This window comes from Varroa destructor, unplaced genomic scaffold, assembly GCF_002443255.2.
Source record: "Varroa destructor unplaced genomic scaffold, Vdes_3.0 BEIS01000007.1, whole genome shotgun sequence".
In the NCBI taxonomy this organism is placed as follows: domain Eukaryota; kingdom Metazoa; phylum Arthropoda; class Arachnida; order Mesostigmata; family Varroidae; genus Varroa; species Varroa destructor.
The window spans coordinates 20,162,409-20,186,309 of NW_019211460.1; the positions used below are offsets into that span (position 1 = coordinate 20,162,409).

At 41.2% G+C, this 23,901-nt stretch overlaps 2 long non-coding RNA genes across 17 annotated transcripts in view; one reads left to right on the forward strand and one right to left on the reverse strand.

Moving 5' to 3' along the window:
* Positions 1-23,901, forward strand: part of LOC111254702 (uncharacterized) — a 173,003-nt gene that overhangs the window by 26,599 nt on the left and 122,503 nt on the right. The window lies entirely within an intron of this gene.
* LOC147754431 (uncharacterized) lies at positions 15,909-19,328 on the reverse strand. 2 transcript variants are annotated; one of them, XR_015318050.1, is made up of 4 exons: positions 19,206-19,328; positions 18,732-18,933; positions 18,464-18,623; positions 15,909-18,313 (listed from the first exon to the last, which is right to left on the reverse strand). It is a non-coding gene; the product is annotated as an uncharacterized LOC147754431 (long non-coding RNA). The 2 variants fall into 2 exon arrangements; XR_015318049.1 differs by having other exon boundaries at positions 18,464-18,628.

Genomic DNA, 23,901 nt, shown 5'->3' on the forward strand with positions numbered 1-23,901 from the left:
TGATGCTTTTTCGGAAGAGTTACCAGAAAATACACACCTATTATAGAAAAATTAAGTCTTATAGAGTTCCACTTCGAAACACGTTGAAACAACTACCTCAGTTGGCGTTAGTACTTCTTGAAATTGAGAACATTGAATCATATAGTTGAAATGATCCTTGTTGAAATCTGTATGTGCTTCCAATGAATAGCTTCCGATACATCATAAAGTGTTGATTTATTTCGAAGGGTACACATTAATCTAACGAGCGTAGCCTAATAAGACTGTTCAGTTATTAGCTTTTATGAGCTGAACAGTTCTGTTGTATCGTTAGCTATATACCTCTTTGTTATAGAGTGATGAAATAATAATTCACTTATAAGAGGATACATGCCTCTTGAAAACTTTTCAAGAGGCACTTTTCTTTGAAAACTGGTATAATTATTAAGTGTCAAAAAACCGCAATAGGCCTTATGAAGTTTATCAATCGATTCTAACATGATAAATATTATTGTGAAACGATAACCCTTACAGAATCAAAGTTTACTATAATAACGAAAGATTAAAAAAAATCTCACCAGCTAACGCGGGTTTCTTATGAAACCAGGAATAAACACCTGCATCGAAAAATTTCTGATTTTTACTTTAACATCTCATGTTTGGTTCGTACTGTAGATGAAAAACCTGGTAAGGGCCCTGCTAGGCGCCAATTTAATTCCAATTCTCCCCACAGGGCGTCGGACCTGTGGACCTCCGTGCTTCTTTCTCTGTTTGTGATGATAACAACTTCATTAGACAGACAACAGAACAGTTCTTTGCTATTGCTGATTTGTGCAGTTGACCTTAGCGTACAGACGCTCAGACGGACAAACCTACAATTCGCTGACAGGAGACAGAACATTGAATTAAGCACTTCTCGTCTAAACACAGCGGCGCTCATAGTTGCTGTACCAGTTGTGATGGCACCCCTGGAGATCGCTAGGGGTTTCCAATTTATAGTTTCAGCCATCTGCAAAATAATAATAGGGCAGGTTCAGGCGAGCCTCATCTGGTTCTTCAGCACTTCTCGGAAAAACGACGAGACCAACTTCCAACTCAATGAGTGGCGGGTCATTCACAAGCCCGTGCATTTCCTGACAGTGTTTTCGCAACGTTCAGGTAGTCTTCTAGAAACGGCTTTCCTCCAGCGCCCCCTAGAACTATTCATTGGAAAAGAGCACGAAACGAAGGAGTATTGTCGATCTGAGTTTCACGATATGTCTTGCTTAGATCGAAATTAATGCGCCTCACAATAAGGCCATTATAGCTGCTAGCCACCAACTTGAATTTCGACTCAGCATATACCTAAATACAGTGGTAAGTGTAATTTTTTTCTTAATTGCCTACTTTAGCACTGCTCACTGCTCGTCAGCGGTCGGTCGCGATGCTCTTGTCAGAGCAATCTGGGGTCTGTGGAAGTGGCTGACCACTGAAAGAAGGATCAGTAGAACGATCGCACGAGTATATAATAGGAACAGGAATAACTAAGCTATTATAATTTTGTTTTTATTTGGTTTTGTAACTTGATTGAGTTTGCTGAGCACTTGTTCCATTTGTTGTTCCTGATGCACGAAACAATGCAACAATGGCACTTATGCAGTATTATTGTTGCAATAGTTTATTTCTATTGTTCTTACACAGGTTTATGTTTTATAATGTGTTTATTCACTAATAAGCTAGCTGAAGGATGGAACGAGTTGGCCCAGAGTAGACCCATCTACTCTGCCTACTATAGGTTTAGATGGGCCTACTTCAATGAAACCTGGCGTACCGTGGAACGTTTGGCCGAGTTCTGGCTGCAACGTCTTGCGTTATGTGGGTAGATCATTCTACCCGTTGAAAACAATAATCCAGTAGGTCCTCTACGCTGCGAACCAACATGCATCTTCTAAATTTACTAAAGTAAAAGTCCCTTTTGTAGATTTCTAAATCGAACCAGGACTTTCCTGGATTTCTCGTGTTTCTAAACACAGTCGATATCTATTATTTGATACTGATGAGATGCTAACATACGTTCATGGGAATGCTTAGCTGAATCATTAGCTGTTCGAAGTGAAATGTATTCCTCTAAATTTGCTGTTATCTAAAATAAACTTTACTCTTTGAAAGCATTCGGCACAAATGATAAGTGCTCCGCGTCGCCTAAATGTCTATGTTTACAGAATTAGGTTCTTTTTTACTATATCTTAACGAAACTGTGCTTTATGAGAAAATCTCAAACTAACCGTATCAGAAATAACCCCATTCAGGCGCTGTATCTATTTGGGTTCACCAAACCTTTTAGTTTAGTGGATTAAAACGTGTCTTCATCTAGCTTTTTCAATTGCAATCCCGTTTCACTATCTATTTCATTACATCACCAATTTTTCATACAACAGCAATAGTCCACGATGCTCTAGCAGGAAAAGGATGATCGTATAGAGTTTAAAAAAACAGCCGAAAAACTATTGCGGCCGTAATGGTGGCGGCTATAGTGGTCGTGGTTCTAGCAGACGAAATTTCGTTGCAGTTGCTAAGGGTGGATCTCTTACCGAAAAGCGATATAATTCGTCTGCTATGATCCTCTTATCTACATCAGCTTAGGTAGCCTTAAGGGCTCACTTCTCGATTAGTATTACATCTAAACATTTAGCCAAAAGCAATCTCGCATCATTGCCTTCTCTGATAGTGCTGCTTTCATGCATATGTACGTACAAGAAATCTCATTAGACACGTGACAATTCTCAGGCAGTAGAGATAAAATTTCTTGACATATGCATATGTACCATAATTTCAAAGAAATTAGTTGTAAACCTTGTCAAGAGTCAATAGGCATCGAAGTGGGGGCAAGTGAGTACCTAAACTGTACAGAAGTTTGTTTTAATAAAATAATATAAATAAAAGCCCTGTTGCGAATATCACAGTAGCTCTTAACGAAATCTGTCTAATACGAACTGCTGTATGTGCGACCTATGCGAATATAGTAAGGGTTGGTAAATGTCCTATAGTAATGAAGTCTTCTAAATGCGCCTATATCTAGATTACAGATGTTACCTAGCCACAAAACTGCTAACTTTGTACTCGACAACGTTCTCTTATAATTTCTAGTTAATACTGCAGTAAAATATTGCCTATCTTCCAGTTTAAATTACATTTTAAAAACTCGTTAAGGTTTTCGGAAAGGTTTCGAAAAGGTAAAAGGCTTTCGATATGCGCAAACACCACACCCAGTAGTTGCGTCTCACCGGAACAGTTATTAATCAATATATCAAAGCAGTATATGTGAGATTACAATGATGTTGTCCAACTTAGCTCTTCATAGACCAGCGCATTTGGCACGGCGTGGTATGCGTGGCCACACTATTGCTTTATCTAATAAATTACTCGTGTCCTGTGATATAGGTTAGTAAAGGTCCTTAAACCAACGACCTCTGGCTTTTCAACCGGGGGCCTACCTGTCCAAGTTACTTTCCGTTATGCTTTCGAAAAACGTCGAAACTCGTCACGTATCGTTACAGGCGCTTCTAATTTTCCTTTCCTGAGTGACTGTGACAGCGGTGTGTGTGTGACTGTGATGAGGAGTGGGCCAATTATAATTATCAACGTAAGAGAAGTTAAATCGTGGACGCTCCATACTCGGACATTAGAGCTAGATCGGTATGCTAGTCTGCTAACTGCAGTTGTGAAATATGTGGGGAGAAAGGCTAGTGATCTCGGCCATTTGTCATTTTATATGACAAGACTATTTGATATCGATCACCCTGAATACGTAATACAACGGCCAGCAGGATCATGCCGTTTTTCACCACGTTTGCGCTGTAAGACTTTCCAAAAATAACAATTACAAAGCTCGCAAAAAAATCAATATGTTATCGCTGGTACGCACACATTTACTGATGCACTTCATGCCAATAATATAGAACATTCATAACTAAGGCTACACTAAAGAATTTTAACATAACGTTTGGAAATAAAAGCTGATGTCGTTGAGGCTCGGATGGCCTGTTGCGGTAGTTATATTGTCATTGTACTTCTATTATTACATACAATCATCTGTGGATCTCTTTGGGCGCTGTGATGCACAGTTTTCCAACAGCCATGCTATTACGGCGTTAGGGCAAGGTTATACAATTTTCCATAGCCATTTTAATGAATCACGAGCTTATTCAAACGTTCAGTAGTCAATCGTTGACCTATCTCTCGTTAAATCGACTGTTGAAATGGTATTTTTTACCATACAGTTAGACCACACTATTACTTTTCAGGCTATTTCTTTATTTCGATAACCATAAAATATTACATCTTCATTTGAAATCAAAATTTTTCACTCGGGATTTACAAATATTTCATGGCTAGGGTGTTCCACACATAAACATGACAGACTCGTCAAAATCCTCTGAGTCACGGTAACACCATCTTCAGAGAAGCAAATTGCCGTTCGATGAAACTATGTGAAATCAAAGATAGGTAGAAGCTTTTCTTCCTGAAGGTTATAAAAACGCTTCCTTTAATGATAACAACAAAATATTAATTTTGCTAACCCTGTTGGAAAGAATCCCAGGTAAGATCCCATAAACATACGGTAGATAGGCAGGTTGTCTTGGTCAACGCAATGTACCAAGAAGAAACACGTGCATACATGAACGAGCGCGCGCTGACGCTAGCTAGGGTGAGCGGAAATTTCCGTGCAGTTAAAAAGAAAGCTTTATTTCATAGTGCGCCTAAAAACGATACGCAATTTCACTAGACCGGGAAAATCGGACGGAGTGCTTCGTATGCGATTATTGGTATCATTGTATCCTCTAGCCTGTTGTAAGGCAGCACCTAGATGGGATGCCCACCAGGAAGGCCAGTCACCTTAATTTGAACAACAGCTGGTAGCAGTAGTATGAGCGATTAAAGTGAATGTATGTCGATCGGAAGGTCAGTCGAGCCCATGATTGAAAACTTCTTCCTATCACTGATCTGAAATTTCAGCCTAATATTGCCAAAGCTACATAGCATAGTATGTGTACATACCTAAAGAGAAACTGGGCGAGACAAGAATCGAAAAACCTAATGTTTCCTGATGAGTCGGTGAGAGAGAAACAACGATGGACCTTCACGAATTGACAGCCTTTCGTAGCCGTTTGCTTTTAATGTATCAAGCAGGTTGTGGCCTAAGTGTTCAGATGTCTGCTCACCGGTTGGCGGAGCATTGCACCTTGGCGAGCCCTGTCTTCTAGCGCGTTTGGCTCATTAACGCCATGATTAGATGAAGCATGGTCGTTTTCATCACGGGGCATTGATTTTGCTTTGGCAGGACGAACATATTCGTATCCCATCCCGCTGAGACAGGGCGCGCGTGTATCCCTCATTTGGTTTATATTATCGTTCTCTAAATCGTCAGTGTCAGTTTCCTAGCTCCCTATCCTCCTAACTTGGGTTGAACGGGACTTGGGCCTATATGTCGGCAAAGCTTGATTTTCATATAGTAATATCATCTCAGATCTAGTTCCGATTCTTCATTCTGGAATGGGGCCGAATGCGCGAATGGTGATTACATGATGAGACCAAATTTGTTTGTTAACTCAACTATACAGGACGTAACTATTACTAAATATCAGAAGACGTGAGCCGTCGTTACAGACAATCAATACTCAAGCAACTAATTGCGTTGATCTGGCCATCGGCGCTTTGATAATGACTGCCGGCCATGTGTGTTGTTGTAAGTGATACAATTATCAGCATAATGGATGTGTGATATATGGATTCCCGTTGCGAAGGGCAGTGTGGGCCTGTTAAGTCAATTTTTGCTTATGTGTATTTGACTTTGGAACGACGCACTTGGGCACAACGTAAGTAAATACACAAACATTACGATGACACTCCGTACGCTCCGTAGTACGCTGAGCACCACCGTAACAGCTACGACTTCTGGGAATGATTACAGTGATCGTTAGCATGCCGCATTTATCGTCACCATGTTTTGCGTGTTAGATAGTATCGGTATTCTGCTATCTACTATGAACCGGTATATGATCACAGAAGAGTAGTAACATTAGTACTACGGCATTTAGCGTCTATCCCATATGCCGCTATGCGCCGAACGATGCGTATAATACAATTCTAATACTATACAGTATTGGACAGCAGAACTTGCCATTCTGAATCCTCCTCTCCAATGAGTTTCAACGTGCTGAAGATTGTCACAAGTGTTGCAAAACAATGCTCTTCTGCCCTCCTGGATTTTTCAGACGTTCCTGTGCTCGCCTCCCCCGATAGGTACTATTAACTCCGACATAAAAGCAGAAAAAAAAAACAACTCTTTAAACACAAAATTTGCTTAGGCAACTCGTTCTATAAAATAATACATCTTGATACTGCACATCGGCAACTCCCACCGTCTTATCCGATCTGATTCTATTATCCGCCCTCACTCGATAGCCAATTGTTTGTCACGAATTATAGCTGTCAAGAACACAGTTTCAGTTTTCTCAAGTTTCTCCTTATTACCCACAGATCTTTCTTCCATCCCAAACTAACTTCAAAGTAGGTGTTCAGCTCTAAGCTGTCGAAAGCCAGTAACCTACGACTGATATAATTTACTAATGTGATTTATAATCGTTAGATGCAAATGAATAGCTAGACTTCTATCAAGAGGGTAAATCCAATCAAATCGAATAGAAACTAAATCTAGTTAGAAGTACTTGCTTACAATTGAAAACAAGGTAGTCGTAAAAATAGATCAAGCTAGTTTACAAACGTCCCCGGTTTCCAACATCTCATTACATGAAACAGCTCGTTCTATTTAAGCCTTCTCGGGCTGTCGGCTTTCGTCGCACCCCAATCCCTTCCCATCGGACTGCATGAGTGCTCCGTCGGCGTATTAAGTCCGAAGACTCTTTCCGCCGCCAAACTCTGCCTTCGCGGACCTGATTACGCCTAGCTGTGAGCATGTACCATGTGGCACGGAGTGTTCTGCTGTTTCTCCCCGACGCGTCCTACGTTATCCCACCCGCATTGCTTTGTTCGCTCATCTACATACGAGGAAGGACAACACGGGCCAATTCCTTGCAAGTGTTGTGTGACGCAATTCCACTTTGGATCCGCGCCTTACAGTGGGCTTTCAGTCAACCAGTAGCCTTCTTTAGTTCACTATTTGTCGTGTCCTAGCACGTAATGTCCGCTAGTGCAATTGTCCAATCTGTGCATTACGTTTCTTCCTGCGGAACTGGTGCCGGCGACGTTAGTCTTCTTCGTTTCGGCAAATATATCTCCTTGTTTTGTGCTGTCGCTGATGCTGTTACTTCTGTTGGCGTAGCTATTTTTGTGCACCGGACTTGGCTACGACCTCGTTCACAGGGCTTTATTCAGACAAACAGACACAGTATGGACAAGCCAGTGAGTCCCGGGCCAGAGTGTTTTCGTGTCTATGTACGCCTAAAGATGCATGCGATTCTTGTGTGTAGGTTTGTGCCGACGACATCTCTATCAACTCCATTGTTCTCCCATTTGACCCTGTTTAGGTTAAACCTGATTTTCTCCTTCGCTGAATTAGATATTTGTGGGGCAGTCGGACTGGTTTCCTGGCGTCCTTCGATCTTGTCCGTCACGGTCATCCATGCCGCACTTGCAACGACCCGCCATTGTTGCGGCTGCTACGCCCAATAGCAGTGACGGTGGCCACATAAAAAAGAATAGGGTGATGTATAGATAGAACTAAATGAACCGACCAGAGACGATGTCAGGCAAAGTAGAAAAAAAGGCAACCTAACCTGTCTACTGAATCTCACTGAATCTACTGAGCCTAGGTTTTGGAAGGTATGAGTTTTGGTAGCGAATCTTTCTGCGTGCTGATACGTTTTAGTTATCTGCCGCTGCACTGTAGGGTTAAACTGCTTTCTTTCTCATCCAATAAATCAGACGGACGGCACGAAACAATGTCCACCTGCACATACACACGTATGTACAGTACCCGCAGAGAATAGCATAGAAACCGGTAAGCAACCAGGGTTATAGCAGTGGCCATAACGAGCCACAGTGTAATGAATGTAGCAGCTTGACCTAATGTATCGTTGCAACTTAAATTTGGCTGCTTCAGCGAAACAGAGGTATGAGTCATTCAGTTAGAAAGTTATTATCGCAAGTTAGCCCACACCGAATATTGCACGGATGCTGTGCTGTCAGGGTTTTACAAATAAGGAATAAAAATGCTCTGTGCCAAAAAAGGTTCGGCTAATACTGTAAGTTTATAATTTCCTCTATGGAAAATATTTCCTCGTATGTTTTAACCTCAGCAGTATCAAATCGTCTTAACTATATATTGTCTTGGAGCACGCTTCGCGAGGGTTTGAGAGCAAACAGACCCACCTAAAATTTCTTAAATTCTGCCTTACAATAGACTTTGCAAACTTCATTTACGTTACAATCTAGTTTTAATGGTTGGGCGAAAAGAGTACATTTGTTTGTCAACTCTAGGTAGCACGTCTACATAATTATACCAGCAGTTGTCAAAATGCCCTTGACAAATTATTGCCCTATATATAAATCGTTATCCCTTTTTGGTGTGTCTGTTTATATCAGCCTAACAATATCGGAATGTTTACGATGATTATTTCCCGCTTAAAAAATTAGAATTACTAACGCACACAAACGTAATATAAAAAATAAATTATGAAAAAAAATACTTGACCACAGGCTCTACGCCATATTCGTTCGAACAACTCAATTAGATCATGCCATTCGAATGTTCGATTTTTCTAAAAACGAGTACGCTGTAATGTTTCACTTCAACCCTCCAACAGATTTAGGCTGTTTTATAAAAACACATTTTCATGAAAAAATTATTTTTTTTTTAGTTAGACGTGCGCGTTGGCCAATATGTACATTTGAAGGATACATTGTTGATACTGTTCTACGATCAATATTGACCTTCAAGTAAATACTGTTTTGTTTAAATAAGACTGTACGTATACCTCTATTTGATAATAGAAACGTGTTAGTAACAAGTTTTTTTTGCCTCGATAAGAACAAAATTGGAAAGCATGCAGCAATGTAACTATTAACTATAGTTTCTTACAAAATGACATCTTTACTATTTTTAGTTATATACTGAAAATGCAAAACAAATTGTTCGCTATCTTGAAACCGCCATGACATAGTTACCCGCTGTGCACTGTTATTTAAGCTGCAGTACCTTTTAGTTTATATGCGGGCCGTTCCTACGGAATAAACGTCAAAAAACTTCCATATACCTTCATTGTAAAGTTGCCGGCATTAAAGGAACTTCCAGAAAATTAAAGAGCAACTACATATCGATAATTGTAAGTTTCGCTTCAACGGAGTTAATCACTTACATATGAATAGGCAAGTGAGTATTCTACCTGGATCAGCCCCCTCCCTCTGCTATAATTTCCAAATTGTAGGCTTTAACTCGAGCCGCTGTGTATCTACTTCACATGAATGAACCTTCGCAGGCCATCATTCTAAGACACCTCGGCACTCAATAGTATTTGTAGTTTGTATCGCGCAGTGTCTCGCGCACTCCTGACGGCTACGACTCCTTTTGTCATTACTCTCGACGCGACGATTTAGTAATAAAGTTTTCTTAATCTAGTGATGAAGAAATCTGCGTTCACGTATGAACAGAAACTTCATGCAAAGTGACAATGATTATTTACTTAGTATTTGAGGCAAAAGGCGCCCATTTTTAAATATGTTCTTAGTTAATTCTGTTTATATTATTACAGGGTTATGCAGCAGGCGTAATTAGACGATCAGAAACTCACTGTTGGCGGCGTATAGGCTACTTCAAAGCGAGAGGAGTTTGTGGTAGGATTGGACTATATAGAATAGGGGACGGGACTGACAACAGAAAGTTACAGAGAACGGAGTGTTATGCGTGAAAGAACTATTTATGCATCTATGTCACTATTTAATTATGCATTGTCTCGAATCTTGAGTGCGCCTTTCCAACACGCACAATAACTTGCCACAGTAAAACTTTATTACCACCTGCTAATACTATGCCTGATACTATTTTACCAGTTAAAAATAAGAAAGGCTTAATGACATTTTGTTGTTATTTATACCAGATTCACTCGTGGGGATAGGAGGCATGTCGATATACGTATATAGACGCATCAGTATCAAAACCTGTAGCGGGGTTAGGACATTTGGATTGCTCCTGGGACCAGCTGCAGGGTGTATTGCACTTGCAGAAATCCAAGCCTCTATGAAGGTCCTGAATTAGTTAAAAAGCTTCCTGGTGTTTTCTTCCGCGTCACATGCTCTGAATCATTGTCGCTTCTGCTTTTCGACCCTTGACCGCCATTGAGTTCGTCAGTCTTCCGTTTTTTGCTTCCTCGAAATGTTTTCTTGAAATGGTCCTTACGTCTTCGACCTTCCGTATATTGACATATGTTGGCGCTAGAATAACAGCGGCGAGCTACGTCGCTCAGCGTTGAAGTGCGGACTGCACTGTGTCTTACGTCTTATTTCGTTCTATCGTACGGCGGAAAACAAGAGGCCGAATGGACGATAAACCAAACGGGAAGAGCAAGCAAGCTCAATTCTGCGGTCACTTTCCATTAGAGCGCAGTGCAAGGCAAAGCCAGGAGGCGTACGAGTGAAGGAAACACAATCTCATCTTCTTTCTTGAAGGCAACGAGGCGACGAAACTAAAAGACGAGGTCAAAATAGACGAGCACCGAGTACCCAGCAAAAGAACCAACGATAAAGCGACGGTGAAAAGCAACGAAAGAACTAAAGATGGCGGGTTAAAGAACGGATCACTGATGAGACAGAGTTATGACAAAGCATAAAGGAAGGAAACGGGGAGTTCGGAAGGATTCCGTACCGAGAGAGAAGACGTCATTCTGTCGAACATTTTTTTTTAATTCTTTCTCCCTGTCTTTCTTTTTTTTTCGTGCGCAAACGCAAGCACTCACTGACCTCGCAGGACTTCGTTGCTGTTTCCTTTTTCTATTCCTGATGCCGACTCGTATAACACCAGTCCCGTCATCCAGCGTCTAAATCCTTTTTCCGCAGGGTCGCAACTATCGTGACCCAGTACCATGCCCAAACTACACTCTCTAAAATGCCCAAGGTCGAAAGTGTTCGTTCTTTCTTCTACCCCCGTATAATCTCCCCGTTTTCTATATTTCGCCATGGCCCTACAACGTCCTTCAATTGGTCGTGCTCGTATTGCGCTGTCTCCCAGTTTTCCCGGCAGGAGAAACGAAGAGCTGTAGTCGTCTCAGCTAGATCAAAAGTGGGACGAGACCCGTCAGCGCTCTTGTTCATCTCGTTGCCTGTCCGTTGCTTTTTTCCGTTCATTTATTTGTGGGACTGCCGGCTTGCTGCGCCTTGCTCTCTGTGACAACGTATCGACCTCTTGGGAAATGGGAATCGTTCAGACCACGCCAGGTTTTAGTCTGGACAGCGGCCACTATAGAGCCGGTCGTCCGTTGGGGTCCCCCTAGGCAGTGGTTTTATCCTGACGTGGCCCCAGACGAGCGGCAACGCTGGCCACGATGTGACCACCTAAATCAGGAAAGAACTCTCTATGTACCAACAAGTCGGAGCGCATTAAGCTGACGTATCAGCATAAAACTCGAAACGGCTCGTAAGTAGTACGTGGTAGGAGGGACAGTTGAAATAGAGACACTAAATATGAACTAGCCTAATGTTTGTATTGCCGATCTGTAGACGACCTCCAACAGTTACATACGTCGTAGCGGCAAAGGAGCAGCAAAAGCGACACGCTCGTTTGTCAATGTCAGCGAATCACGACAGGAACAGCGACTCCGACGTCCGTTTGCTGGATCCTAAAACTATGGTCCTTTAGGATATGAAAGAGGACAGAACGAAGCTTTGACTGGTCCGCGTGCTCTGCAGAAATGATTGTTACAGGTGATCGAAGCAACAAGAAAAACCAAATAAACGCCAAACGCTAGTGAGAAAACTATGTTAAATATACAAAGTATAGCGCTTCGTAAATCTACGTATTTTATTATATCTGTAGATAGCTGCGGGATTTGCTGTGTGTGAAAATTGATAGATTCTGAACTGTAGGTATTAAAAACGTTGCGTAATTTTGGATCTATGAAAACAGGAAACGAATATCATGTTAGTAACGCATAGTTCAATTATAATCATAATGGGTCTAAAATGGGATCGTATCCCTTGAATAGTTAACTTTTGGTCAAGATAGTGGTCTAAACGGAACTCTTCTAATGATTTTAATATAAATGAACAAGAGGAAAAGCAGAATAAATGAAAAATAAGTTATGTTTTTTCTAAAATATATAAACTTATCGGATACACATTGGCTTTAGGAAAAAGCCCAGCCTCACTAGCTAATATAATATCAGTATGGAAATGCGTACATGTTGAAATGCTCATACTTTTTAATATTTAATCTAGATATCTGAATAAAAAGATTACCACCAGTTTTAATAATGGTAGATTGAAATAATTATTTAAACGCTTGTTGCCTCTTAACTATATGCGTTAGTTATAACATATGATTCATTAAGTGGTTCGTGGAAAATTATGTGTTATTGCTTCGGCGTATCGTTCTTGCCAGACGTATGTGTGTATGATATGGATGTACGTCGACATGGCTGATGCACACCCTGAACAACACCTCTGTGTATCAGTAATTGAACGGAAATGGTTAGTTATTGGTCGCACGACACAGGCGCAAGCGGTCGGTGGGGGCTGATAGCTTTTACAATCAGTGCTGTCCGAAGTAATTAGATTCGAGAGCAGTTGAAATGTTTAGATGCATTAAATCACAAGGGCACGTAGATGTGTATTTCCCAAAGTGAAGGTAAAGCTAGAAGAGTCGCGTTGAGGTATGCCTGCTTGCAATGTGAGTACAGTATGTGCGTGAAGTCCTGATCAGGTCCAACGAATCCGTACCACAAACGTGGGCCGTACTCCGACTGAACATTTCCCAAGGTGGAACGGGGATAGGGAACACTGCTTCGAGCTTAAATCCATCTCATTTGGCGCATATGATGTAAACTATAAGGCAAGGCTAGAGTACTACATAAGCAGGCTATGTGTTCTGATTATTTCCACCAACGAGAGAGCTTTTATAAGTAGCCGAATGAAATGTCTGCCGGTCGTCCAGCAACGGATTACAGTATAGAATTCAGACGAAAATTTGTGGAGTAATGGCACGTGGAGATAGATGTGTAGGTAAACACGCTTTCAGCTTATAAAAACTGGATGACTTTTATAGGCCTCCAGGGGGCGAATTGGCAAAAGCGTTAAAGTGTAGCAGATCATGTTGATGGGCGCCAGTCCAATTAATATTTCTTCTACGAGTTCTAGATGTGTGGAGATACCAATACATTTTACATACGGATATGGTAGGTGAAACTGCATAGAACATTCGATAGTTCTATATTAATTGGCGAACTCTGTGGAAATATTTGTTTGGCATAGTAGAAATTAACCAACAGTTTAGACTTGCCCCGTTCCAGTAGCCTATGGTGCGACGGTGAACAATCTGTAGTTAACAGGAAATAATATAAATCAATATTCAGACAAGTAACAACAAAATCCTGACTTATGGGAAGCTTCATATGAAGCACGAGACCATCTATCGATCTTCTCTAACGAATCGCCAAATATAGCTCTTTAATCACAGAGAGCGCGTAGTACACGCAAGCAGCAACCCCTGGTCTTGAATAGTCAAATACGACATCGCACAAAAAGTGTGTAAACAAAAAAAACAACAAATCAGAAAACCACTTCATTGCAGATTTACTATGTTCCGTTTTCCTCAGTATGGACAAATCACAGATAAATTCTCGAATAATATGTCACTGCCAAATTATTGGATTATATAAACTGACATGTGCTTTGCCTCCTTTCTCCTTTTCATTCACACCGAAAATAAACTTACGCGTTCACACGTCGAAATCTAGATGTTGGGACCGCCGTTATTTCTATTTGTTTTCTTCCTGTCCCAAGTTCGTAGCCTTTGAGCGGTTAGCGATGGTCGGGCAGCTTCAAGAGCTGTAGCAATGCTAACAGCAATGACGTTGGCGGCGGCGGTGGCGGCCGAGGGCTCAACTGATGATATTTATTATGACTCAAAGAAAAATTAAAGCGACGAGTTGCTGTCGATACTGCCATCTCTCGACAGTCGCTGCTGGTAATGGCGGTGGGCCCTTCTGGTTCTTGACGAAACGCGCCGATTATGACTTTCCTACCTTGCCATTCGGTTGGTCGGTTGGTCGGTCGGCCGGCTTGCCGACCGATTTTCCAATCACTTAGACACACGTCAACCTATCCCGAGCCAACAACGGGCACGAGTTGGCCCCGTCTGGGCTAGTCCTTCTTGTCACTCGTTCTAGTCTGACTTCAAAACGGTGAAGCACGGTAACCGCAGTAATAACGATGGTTCGAGGTGGCTGTAGTCATAGCGATGGATAAGGTTGAGCCGAAGAAGCGGGAGTGAAAGAAGCCAGCGTTGAATTAGGATCTGGACAGAACAAACTGATGAGTTTTGACTGCGGAAGACGTGGTGCGATGAAACAGTTAGAATCGCCCCATGTAACCTATCCTTTTTTGCTCTTCCAGCTCAATTTCATTATTTGTCTTCTTCGTCCAATGGCACTCAGTGCCAAAACAAAATTTTCGTAATTCGACACAAAAGCTTAACATCTGGTCCGCCAATTCTTCTCCGCCTAAATCCCGTAGCCATTTGTGCTCCCTCTTTTGAAGAAGCGGGTATATAGTTGAAAACCAGTATTCAGGACGAATGTTCCAAACGATGGCAGTAGCCACGCTAGCATTAGTACCAGCAGCAACCGCATATCCACAGAGGCGCATAAAGACCTGGGATCTGAAGGCGCCAGGAGCCATAAATACCACCAACATTTCCCGTGGCTGCGGCCAGCAACATTTGGCCGCAAGGACACCGGCCGACGGAGCGTGCTACGAAAGAAGCGCGAATACGGATGGTACTATGAGGAAGCATCCGAGGAACCGGTGGGTAAAAAGGTGGAAAAAGCAAAGCTATGAGAGAAGACACGCTTTCGCTCTAGAATCGGCCTAGCTGAAAATCAAGGCGCTCTGGCGCCAGCGGCGTAATGGTAAAAACTAACGAAGACCACCCGCTGGAGGCTGTGGGCAACGCAGGAAAGCGAAGGTCGAGGAACTCGCAATAAATATAGATTTTAGAGAGATCAAAAGGAAGAACTAAACTGAGTTAAGTGGTACTTTTTGTCCGTCTTAGGTTTACCTTTTGATTTTTTTGCCTAGCTCACTCCTGGCCGTAGATGCTTGATGGGAGAGAATAAAAAAAACCGGACCATAAGTTAAAACGGATTGTGAAATCTTTTTATTCTTGGTAAGCCAGGACGACGGCCGCTCTAAGGCCGTATGTTGTGGGTGACGGAAAGTGGCGGGTTTGAGCTGGAGAAGAATGAAAGCAAAAAAAGTCGGTCACCTATGCTCCTCAGTAGCAGCTGTAATATTAAAGTCTTTAGGAGAGTGCAAAAAAAAATAAAAAGACACACACACAAAGAGAAATGAGGTGCATTAAAAAGACAGTTCTCGGCAAAAATTTGAATCATTGAAGTTGTGTGCTATACTTGCTAGGTGTAATAAATAATAAGCTGTGGGCAAGCGCAGAAGGAAAAACGTAAGTCAAATATAAAATCGTGACAAACCGGCTGACACAAGAAGAAATAGCGACACTCAAAGAAACGTATATGCTGCGATCTTTTGTCCGTATAAGGATAACTTATGATAAAGCTTCACACAACTTTGCGTATTAACTTTAAGTTTGCGAAAGGCTTGCCGCAGGTACATGTCCTATTTCACGACTTGAACCAGAAGCTGCTGGTTTAGCAACCGGATACTTGAGCGCCTTTTTAGACTGATTGAGCTCGGAGCTGCAACTCGCCATCGCCTAAGCCCTCACAGTAATTAGCCAATCTGATTAAAAAAATACTACCGTAATACTCGAGATTAATTATCTCAGCCATCTCGTCGGATACTGTGCCACTTATAGCTGGCGACGACCATATTTCCCATACATAAAAGAAGGCTTTATGGTCACTATGGCCTAATTATTTCTATATTCTTCATAAAGCAAACAGTGGCGACAGAATTAAGATTGATCCTATTCTGAACTTGTATTCAGCTACCTGAAAAAATACAGGCAAATCGACTTCACAGGATTTTTGGAAAAAAACGAAATGTATTTGCGCGCACTAATTAAGTTTCATATAAACTGGAAGAGGCATTGTGTGAAATATTACAGAAGAATAACGTAGGCGTCCTATGTCAATTAGTATTATAGTCTATGTTCTTGACGAGTAGATACAATTAGTCCGCGTGAAAATGATCATCTAACCTTACCAGCCGTAAAAAAATTAAGTACCAATCTAAAATATTTTGCTTCTAAAAATCCGAAAAGGAAAATTACGTAATAATTACATGCGTACATAATAATCTATTTATAGATATGAATAGGTGATCATAAATACAAATAAAACCTGACACCCTAAGTTAGATTTACTCGATTTTTTCCAGTCATATTATTGTGGTTTAACCATATTGTCAGCCCCATAAACCTGAACATAAAATGCAGATACTACTCTCACTGTCAGAAATGACAACGCATCGATGTCGCTAAACGATCCTGGAACTCCCCTAAACTTCACTAGGGGACTTCCAGGATCATCGGTAACTTCGAGACACTTTATCGGAGTTCATGCTCCGTAAAAGAACACCGGTTTGGTTTGGCAGAATCGAAATTACTGTTGCGCTACGAGAACAATATGTTGTCATCGCATGTGAAGAGAGCTGTGGGTGTCCTGGTGCATACATTTGGCCAGCAGAACGCGCTCCGTTTTTGGACTTCGAAATTTGGACTCATTGGAAAAATCTCTTTGATGTTAACCTATACAACCACTGTCGAGCTTGTGCTTGCTAAAGATGTGCGCGACGTATGTACGGAACGTGATCCACCTGAAATCAAACTATCTGCGAATTCGCGCGCCAATAGGCATATTCATCCAAGTAGGAATACAAGGCATCACGAAAAAGTATATATATAAAGGTGTGCTCAGGCTGTTGTTTTTGCAACGTAAGGCTTAACTGTGCTGCCGTTCATCCTAATGCGTTGTGAGCAATATAGTCATGCTGTTGTATGAATGTATAGCTACAAATAAATTCAGCCATTTACGAAAATTGTGTAATACGAGGCATGGTTTTTTGCTCGCGCGAATTTGAAAATGGTTCCGATTGTTGTCAGATTGCTACCATCTCTAGCGCTGTAAATGGATAGAAAGTATTCGTATCATGAAGCGGGACCACGCCTATAACAGACGGCTAATGACACTACGCTTGGCGACAGTATATCGGTGTTTGTAAATGGCTCCATTAGCATACACCTCACTCCATGATGGTATCCGTCCAAATGTAAAAATCGCTTTATTTATCACCCACTGTATCTGTCTTGATATGATGGCGAAAATCGCGTCGGCATATTGCTTGATCGGTCTCAATTCCCTAGCGGTTTATGCTTTGAGCATGCTTATAGGCATTTGAAGTTGTCGAATGCGTCTATCCAACTATAGGGGGGGGGGGGGGCAGATGAAGGATTCCACTCCGAATGTTGTGCAGGCAATAAAAGTATTACACTTCCGAAAAGCTCACTGCTTTCAAGATCCGGACTAATTACTCAATGCAATTAAACCTAACGACAGCAACTGCTGTCTGTATTTACTTTTTTTTTTTTTCTAAAAACATAAAAAATTCGCTAGAACACAACACTTCAACAGAAATGTCGAAGTAACGTTAAAGCAAGTACTGGGAGACGAAAAACTGCGGACCGCGGAAGGATGGTGTGAACAACTCTATATTGCTTAATGTACACGCTTAATCTATAGATGCGAGGCTCAGTGGCCGTCAACAAGCTTTATACTTTAACCTACGAAGGAAAAATCAGGACATTAGTGGCTTCTGTGATTGGGACTGGATTTGTCATTAGGGATTGCGATTTGTTGATTGTGGAATAACAGGGATCCTGCTCCTAAATGCGCGCCTTCGTCGTGGACAATACGCCTCACTGGAGTAACATTCGCTTGATTTGCTGACTGGGCATTTGTCTTCAAAAGATGTTGCAGAAAATGAGATAATAAGGAAATACCTTGTTCAATCTATTATACGAAACGCTCAAGATTCTCTTTACGTGTGTTCCACTAACGGTTGAGAAGACGCCACAAGGATGCCTCCTGACTTTTTGGTGCTTCACCTATTGTGGTTGGTCCCTCCTTTCGCTGTGGGCGTATCATACATTCTGGAAAGCGAAAACAGGAGCTCGCCTTATGCTAAACAGAATTCCGAGATATGCATGTCATAAGTCATCTGAATGTATGTCTGTGTGCGCATGTAACAAGAAAAATTCTTCGAAACGCCGTTCAATCTATGAGAGGTAGGGATAACTTACATAAAGCTTTTAGTTCTCCTTCAGCCTGCTAGCCTTGTTTAATAGGAAGATCATGTCGCGACGTGAAAGCCTGCATCTATTTGCGGCGCAGTCATGATGGTCGACAACGATGGCAACAGAGATTTGATCTGTATCACCGATACACCCCGGTTTAGCTTCGCTACACTTTTCAGAGTCGAGGGCAACAAGCAAAAATCGAAGACGTGACATTTGCTGAGATGATCTGATTTAGAAATGCACAAAAACGTGCAATATTTATGTTGCTCACCTGTATTATTTACGCCGTTTAGATGACAAGAACGCGACAGAAGATGTCGAAAATGGAGGCAGTCAGAGTTTGGCATTTCTTATCGAAAAGTAACGTCAATAGATATGCAGCGAAGGAATGATGCGATGAAACTCGTTGTACTAAGACACTAACGTAGTGGGCCAGGCTCAGTTACTTACAGTGGTGTATCTGCCGTACATTGCTACAAACATCAAAAAGTATTCCCAATTAGCCAGACGAACCGTAAAGGCCGAATGAGGTGGTTGAATTCTACCGACTTGATGCGAGATGGCGCTGATTCCGTCAGCTTGCACAGACGACTCAGGAACATAACAATACGCAGCGGAGAGATCATGATTATTGTAGGTATTGGAAGCTATTAACAGTTTTGCTCTACAACGGCGCATTCAATATATATGATAATATACACATCTATGTATAGTTTACAGATTAAGATATCTATCTAGTGGTCACCAAATTTGTGGAGCATCTGCAATGATGGTCCCCAGGTTCCTTCGTCATTCTCTCGTATCGGGCTTAGCGGTGACGGCGCGTTTGCAGCAGACGTCTAGGATTGGCATACGCCACAGTGTTGTAAGATTTATCATCTGAGCAATGTTTATATAGGGCTGATCCTGACTGTTAATAATATATAGTTGAACTTTGTTGATTTGGCCTATGGAAGCACCGCTATAACCAATGCGACCAGTTCGCATCAGATTCACATAGATATATAGAGAAACCATATGCCTTATGTGCAAACAAATTGGATGATGAAAGTAGGGCAGAGTGTATGTTAAATATATATGTCTAATCCTAGCCAACGCTTATCATGGAACAGTCAGAATATTTGTCACTTCTAATGTAGTCGCCCCCGCAAGACTACGAAGGACAACCTGTGTAGTAACAAGTATTTCGTTAAAAGCCTTGCTTAGTTGTCTAGTAATCTATAGTGAAATGAATAGGTGTCATGTACACAGCTTCGGTACGTCACTACAGCCGTCTAGGACGCAGGAGTTTGCATAGCCGGCCTTTCTAGGGGACTGATCTTTTCACATACTGCCCTCGATCAAAAATTTTCGAATAGGACAATTTGCGATTATGGCCCAATGCTGATTGGTAGCGATGTTAAGGCCATCACGAATATGGTCGCCTTATGGAAACTTTCAGTATGTGAACATGTTAACACTAGCAGTCGGAATCCGACCGTCAAAAGTACGATGGAAATTGTATATTTCAATCTGATAAAGCTTAACCTTTTCCTTAATGAAAACCGATATAGTTAAAGCAGGTACATTTCAAATGAATTTATTTGACCATGCAAAAAGGCCTATGTTTTTTCTCGTTTCTACTTAGCAATAAGTTGCTCAACATTATCTTTTCTTTAATGAACTGGGTGTAAGCGTTTGAGAAATTGTAAAACTTTTCACGAGACACACGGTACAAATGATTTCTCATATCAGCTCGTATGCAATGCTTTCGTTTTCATCGATATCGAGTGCCCTGATTTCGATATAAAATTGGTCTTAAGAGATTATTATGGAACTTTGGTAGAATAGCTCTTTAAAAGCTTACCCAAAAGGGTGCACAACGCGCTTTATTGTATTTTCTTATATATGTTTTAAGATATACAGATTGATGTTGACTCAGTGGATAATATCGTCCGTGGTTCTTCAGTCTGCAAGTGCTTTCTTCATGATACACAGCTGCACCTACGGAAACTTCGCACGGTATTACGTCTGTGTTGTGAAACAGGTTAATCCCGCCAAACCCGTCCGCTTTCAGACCTAGATTTTCGCTTGTCACTTCAAGGTCGTTTCAATGAATTACCAGCAGTAATGTTGCCAGACATGTTAGCCAAGGTTCGACTGATAACAAGCAAAACACTAATAGCTCCTCGACCTCACTAGCTATCGCTATCCAGTCTGTTAACTAAAAAGCTGTTACACCAATTTTTAACTAACACGACGTACTAAACAATGGAAAACGTAGGACCAGATACAAACTATTGGATCGTTGCAAGCTAGGTACGGCATGAAAGATTAAATTGACGTTTGCGATTTTTCTTCAGTGATTGAAGTTTAACAGCGTGATAGCTGAAATTTTCTTGTTAATTGTACGTACACTTCCTATATGTCGGTTTGAACTTCTAGTTAGAACAAACGGTTGGGAAAGAGTTCCCCCTTAGAAAAGTATCCTATGAAAATGTATACCGTTTGGTTCCCTTGGGCCTATTTTTTGACAGTTCAGTAACTACTACTGAATAATTGGATTTATTGCAAGAATCTAATTTACCATGCGTTCAGGAGGAGTCTGGTAAAGATGACAAATTTAATTTTAAAAGGACTTAAGGGCCATAGCTGAGTTTGTGGATCAATATACTAGCAGTGTATAGATGAGAACGGTAACAATTTTGAAAAATGTCTATATATTTATGTAGATTCTTTTGCAATTCAAATTCTGATTATATGTGAGTAAAAGGTGAAGTAATAGTCGTTCGCACAACCTGTGTACATTTTCTGGGGTATCTTGTGTGCTATAATCTTATGCAATCGTATTAAGCGAAGCGAGGTTACGAATTGTTATCGGGACCCCTTCCATTGCAAAAACTCAAGTGAACCTTTTTTAATGACTCCACAATTGCATGTATTGTAAGCACGTATTCCATTAACTTCTTATCCACTGATGGATATTGCGCCAATAGGAAGGCCACTCTTTCCATACTTGTCACTGGAATAATTTTTCCCTGTCCGATGATCTTACTCCTACTGTGCTCACTTCCAGGAAGTCTAGCAATGGCTATGACATTAAACCTTTGAAGCTGAATTTGTTAGATTATGTTTAACAACGTGACGCATCTCCTTAGCTATCACTGATATTATACGTACTATACTGGACCTAGCACTTTTCTATTACCATATAGATAATTAATCATCGAGCGACAGCTGCGATGACAGCTCTAATGGCGGCCTGGGGCTGGAGGCCAGTAAAGAGGGCTTGCAAGATCTTCGGTTCGAACATTTTTATTAACGTTAGAATCTAAACAATTCCACTATACTTCTACCTATTAGCACTACCATTTCTAAACAAGTAGCTTTAAATTCAATAGCAACCTTTCTTGTTCATAATGTCTGTAGATCGTTAGTAATTGTTGACTCGGCACATATTCTAAGAACGTAAATAGGAAACGATAGAATCTTTGCCCCCTTCCACATTGTGGTACGTTAAACGTCTGTGCTAGCGGGCAAAACGAAGAATTATCATTGACATGGCAGCCAGTTCCCGACATTTGCGCACGTAAGAAGCAATATATCTTTAGCTTTATTATTAGCTATACACCCGAGACGTTTTATTTCTTATTTCGCCTATACAGTAGTGCAGTTCTAAACGACAATGATTGTAAATATCAATGCCTCTTGTTCGGTATTTAGATAACTAACCTATTGGTTGGTCTTTTCAATTCCGCTGAGTCTCTCTTGCGTCCGAAAATAGATATGATATGAATCATTCAAAGCTTATGAGCACTGTGAACAACATTGTCGGTATATTATGATGCTATGCTGTATATTCTATTCGAAGCTCAAAGCCACAAGGGTCCGCCGGCCCTCTGATGGGGCAATCTCATAATCTCTTGGGCTGTTTGCTCTACGCGTATATCTTTCACTCCCTGTTCTTCACTTTGCCTCGCGAGTCCCGAACCTAGATTCCTTGTCCCGCAAAAAGAGAGGCAGAGAACCGTAGATTTGGGTCAGGGCGAAGGGACGGCAAGGTGGCGTCTTTTATCATCTTTCCGCTGTCCAGGTGTCATCCGCAGGCCCCGAGAAGCCATATCGAAAAAGAGTAGGATGTGTTAGGACATCCACCCTATTCTGCGGCGGTACGACCGCTATTGGGTAACGGCTACTTCGTTTTTCAATGACAGACTTTCGCGCTTTACCATGTGCCTAGTTCGTTCGAATTTGCTGATACGTTAAAAGTTGCTGATATGCTGGGTCCGCAGCTTAAATTGGCTTACTAAAAAAGGATAAATTTCATACTTACCTTTTATCAAGCGTGTGGACCATGCAGAAATATTCTTTTGCAATATTTCAAACAGTATATATTTTCTAAAGTAGCCACCATAGGTATTACTTCGTTAATTGAAGATTAAAAAAAACAATATAATGTGCATTTATTGACTGTTTCTAGTCAATGCCATGTGAATAAGTAAGTTCTACAGAATTATATGCGGTTACTTTATATAGGAGATTATGTAGATTATAACAGCTAGTTCGTTATGGGTGTTTAGTCATAATAACCGTTAAATCACCTGACGAAACATCGACGGACGTAGACGAAATAAAGGAGAAAGAATCGGGTATGATCGACGAAATGGTTTTTTAAGATAAGTGCTCATACTTCAGCCAGTATCCGCGAAGCGAGTTTTAAGTGTATTTGATAAAAGGAGGCAAAATCAGCCTGTACTCAAAGCAAAAAGAGAACCTTGAAACGGCCATGTATTACTGGTTGTCTTGTTGCTGGTTTGATGGTCTGGAAGACTGCTGTTACTGCAAACAATGAGTAATTGGCAAAGCGTAGACACACATTAATACCTCTTCTCTTTACCAAACGAAACATGTTAGGCTACACCGAACAACTGTTGTTGACGTTTGAAGAACACTTTTAATTGTATTATATCTATACCTGGTATCGGGCTTTCCGTAGTTAGCGAAGCAGAACCTGGAAAAGCTAAGATTTGCCACTCCGTCAAACTGTCAACAGTAAAGTATGCATCCTATGTATAAGCTAGCCATCCTAAAAAAAATCTGTTGACTACACGGGGTTCTTGCCCTGGTTAGCTTACGTTATAGGTAGCCTTTAAAAACCATTAAGGAAACTTTCAGCTGTAGATTCAGTTCAGGCGTTAGGATTTTGCTGTCAGCTTGTTAAAGGGTGCTGGCCCTTTTTTATTGAAAAGAGTAGCAGGGAAAGTATGTGGAAGAGTTCGAATATAAAAGTTTAAAATAACCGCATCCTGGGCCCTAGCTGAAGTTTAATGAGATCCGAAAACAATATGCATACCCATTTTCACACACTACATATATTTCCGTAGACAATTTTCGGTTTTGGCTTATTAATGTGTCTGGAATTTGTTTGGCACCGTCCGTAATCGGACAAAACAATTTTTAAG